General features: G+C 41.5%; 1 long non-coding RNA gene across 1 annotated transcript; it reads right to left on the reverse strand.

The window, feature by feature from the left end:
* Positions 1 to 371: 371 nt before the first annotated feature.
* Positions 372 to 2,963, reverse strand: LOC118476360 (uncharacterized). The gene is made up of 2 exons (XR_004856327.1): positions 2,555 to 2,963; positions 372 to 551 (listed from the first exon to the last, which is right to left on the reverse strand). It is a non-coding gene; the product is annotated as an uncharacterized lncRNA (long non-coding RNA).
* Between the last annotated feature and the right edge of the window lie 1,159 nt (positions 2,964 to 4,122).

Genomic DNA, 4,122 nt, shown 5'->3' on the forward strand with positions numbered 1-4,122 from the left:
CAAGTGCATAGATACCTACAAAAATAGTTTTGTTTTTGTTCCTTAGATTAGGTCTTTTAGTCCTAAAAGTCACTTTAGGTACAAGATTTCAAAGTGTGAAACCCACTTTTGTCTTTAGAAGCGAAAAGGTAAGAGTAATCAAAGTAAAGCAGTAGTGGATGAGAAAAGATTGAGAAAAGTTTAGAAAGAATCAGAGTAGCAAAGTAGATAAGGGTTATCTAGTTCTATCTAGGTTTCGTCCTACAATCAACATTGCCTCTGATACCACTTCTGTCACACCCAAGTTTCGGGGGCACCAAGACCCGGGCGTGGGCATAAAATCACCAAGTGTGCTAGGACCAAGTCTCACACATATGATGAATAATGGCACAGAAACAAATGTCACATCATTTATATATAACAGGGTCATGTACAAAAATAGTTATATAATTACATCATATGAAGACAATGATCCAGCAATCCAAAGTTGACTGGGCGATGATGGCCTAGACCTCTCACGAACTCATCACAGCATCCTCCATGCACCTCATCCTGTGATACCTATTCTTGACCTGTGGGGGTGTGAGACAGTAAGGGTGAGCTCACATACTTTCATCGCTCAGCAAGTTGTGGAGAATAATGTGCATGAACTCGCCAAAGGTGGGAGCTGACATGACGTGTAAGACTTACCAAAGAGGATGGCTAAAGCTGAGCATTGCTTTTATAGTTGATCAAAATTTTATTAGCAGTTACTAAGTATAAGTAGATACCAACGCAAATAAGTAGTAGATCAAAATTGATAACAACATCCGCGATGCAATGCATATGACAAATTAAGTTTAATTCCATAATTTAATCATGTGAGTGTTCGAGTCGCTCATGACCGTGAGCACGACTGATATACCAGTTTTACACTCTACATAGGTTGTGCATCTTAACCCACAAGTCATGTTACCCATCTGCCAAGGGGTCATGAATCCCATACACCTCTACCAAGGAAGCGAGGCAGGGTAAGACTACGAGGCCTTTACAAAGTTCCACTAACTTCAGAAAACTCGCTACAGTTTCTAGAAAGCTCCAATGCAGGGATCCCTCGTCTGACCGCCATCGCAGCAAAATCAACCTAAGGACCTCCCTACACTGACCACTCCACTACTGTCCTTGCCCCTTTTGAGTAAGGTATTCCTCCACTAGCTTTCCTAATTAGTCATCCAAGGGTGTCCCATACCACCCTTGTGGTAGCACTGTTTTCCCGGGTGGTTCTCCATGTTCCAATTAACATAACAATCTTATCATCAATAGTAAATAACAAACTGATAATAAAAGCATGATCATGAATAATGTGTATCTCAACACCCAAATCCACATATAGCACTAGCAAGTACTACCCAAAAGTTCATTGGTAAACAAGGCATAAAGATAGTCAAACGAGGGTAGCCTATTAGGTCCCATCAAAATTAACCTATGCAGATCATAATGATTAACAGGAATATTATTGGGTAAAAAGGAGTGATCAAGGGTACAACTTGCCTAGGACTCAAGATTCCAGTTACCAGGAAGATCTTCATATGACTCGTAACCTCGCGCTAGTCGTAGCAATACAAACAAACATGGTATAGGCAAAATTATCATCACACCAAACATTAGAACAAAGTGTATAAGAATATTCTATGCGTCGTAATGAGATCGTGGGCTCGAGAATCACTAAATTCGGAGCTACGGTTATAAAGTTATGATTTATTGAAGATTTAAGTGTTGAACACAAAAGAAACTAGGTGCATAATTTTTAATCTATGTTTCATGACAAAATGAGGTTACTAGATGATAAACAATATTAAAATGAATTTAATGCAACTGGAATGGATCAATTTGGAGTTAAAATAAATTAAATATGAATTAAACAAGTCCTTGGATTTATTTTTTATATTGAAAATCATTTTCTGATTTACTTTTGAATATTCCTAATGATTCTGGATTGAATACATGAAAACGAGAAAGTCCAAGGGCTTCTTTATAATTAAAAGGACCATTCCGAGACGATCTTCGTATAGATAAGGACGACTGGTTTGTTTTTGAATAAGCCGAGGGCTCTTTCGCAAGTTTGCCACGGCCGAAGGGGTATGCAGCATACAGGGCCGTCCGATCTGGAATCTATGTATTAGATTAGATCCAAGACCTAACCCAACTGGTATCTAATCTTACCCATCCGTTACGGATCCGACAGCCATGATCAAATGAAGTGAAGTGTTTCCTCATAATTAATCTCAGTCGTTGACTCGTGAAGAACGGCCAGGATTTTATGAAGCGTGATACAATCATATCCCTCCAAATATGATCCAACGGCCGTAGATCAAACCCTGCGAAAGGGTATGCGTCTTCTGATCCTAGCTGCACGACTGGATCGAACGGACAGTAACCCTTCTCCTACCTCGGTCCGAAGACGGTGGCGCGCGCGTCACCCGCGGCGGCGCTAGATGCGGTGAAACTACGCTCGTTTGCCCCAGCACCTAAACACCGAGCCACTAGGTACTTTGTAATGCGCTAAGTACCGCGAACTCCTAGAGGTAGAACTCACCGTGAATCCTGTCGCGGAGATTCCGGCCCACGCCGTGCGGCGGAATCGTGACCGAAGGTGGCTCTGTCGAGCAATTGTCGTCGACCCAGACTAGCACGAGCCCAAGCCCGCCACCGGACACCTTTGATATGCCCCACGGATTTCCCCGACCAGTTACCGGGGCCAAATCGACAGGACCGACGGAGTTTGTCAGCGGCGGCCCACCTCACCCTCAGTGCGGGCTCGGCGATGGCGAGATTGGCCGGGATGGTTGAAGGACCTGGCAGCGATTCGGGCGACCTATATAGGGAGCATGGGAGTCCGACCTCGGGGGGCCACGGTAGGTCCCAGCAGGTCCCAGTCAAGTCGGCAATGTTGGTAGTTCGGTTGAGATCTTTGCGCGATGCGGAGAAGACGGTACTGGAGCCATGGGTCCACAAATCAGTGTCTCAAGTAAATAGGAAGCGCCCTAGAGCTCCGGCCCCACGTGGAAGCGAACGCATCACACGACGTTTGTTTCGTAGGTCCCGCGCGATAGTGTCTCAGTTCTCCCACGCAAGCCCGCCGTGACACATAGATCAGTGGGGCCCATCCGTCAGCAGACGCAAGCGCATAGGGAAAATGGGTCGTGCGGAGAGAAAGGCGCAATGGGCTGAAATTGCAGATTCAAGCCCGCCTAGCTCTCATTTCCTTTTTCTTTTCTTTTCTTCTATTTTCCCATTTCCAGCTTATGTTCAAATTCCAAATTTCAAACCTAAACATGTTTCCACTTCTTGTTTAAAATCTCAGATTCCACTCTCAATTAAATCCTAATGTGAATATAGATTCTAATATTTTTAATATTATTACTATTTTCCCTGTTATTTATTTATGGGAGGAGTGAATGGTTTTCTAAACATTTCCTTTCTCATTTTCTATTTTATGTTTTTATTTAAAATTGGAGGCCAAGTTTATGTTTTCCATAAAATGCATCACCACAAAATCAACATGAGATCAACCTTTTTTCTATTTATTGGTCACTTAACTAATTTAGTACTCTCCATTGATTATGAAGAGGAAAGATCCTAATGAATTCCAAAGATTTCAAAAAAAATCTAGAAACACTATTATAGATACTTTTATTTCTTTATATTATTATTATTATTATTATTATTATTTTCCTTCTACCAATTTTAGGCTTTACAATAAATGAGAACCTACAGCTGAAGAGTGGGATTTGTTTGTTGCAATTGAATCTATTCTTGCATCTTTAGCTAAAGTTACCATTGCATTGTCTGCTTATTCATATCACACTGTGAATTTATTCTATCCTCGCAATGTTGACATCAAAACGCATGGAGGGCAGCAATGGTTTCTAATAATTTGAATTTGAGGAAAATGGGTAATGCAATGATGGAGAAGTTTAACAAGTATTTGGAAGAAAAGAATAATGTTATGGTGATTGCTACTATTCTTGATTTAGGGTATAAGATGAGTTCGAGAAGCTATTTGATGGAGACCAAGTTGTGTTTGAGTTAGATGATGTTCCTAGCGAGTTAGAAAAGTTATATGACTATGAGGTGCAGCATAGAGAGACAAAAGATGCTCAA

Source organism: Zea mays, chromosome 2, assembly GCF_902167145.1.
Source record: "Zea mays cultivar B73 chromosome 2, Zm-B73-REFERENCE-NAM-5.0, whole genome shotgun sequence".
In the NCBI taxonomy this organism is placed as follows: Eukaryota; Viridiplantae; Streptophyta; class Magnoliopsida; order Poales; family Poaceae; genus Zea; species Zea mays.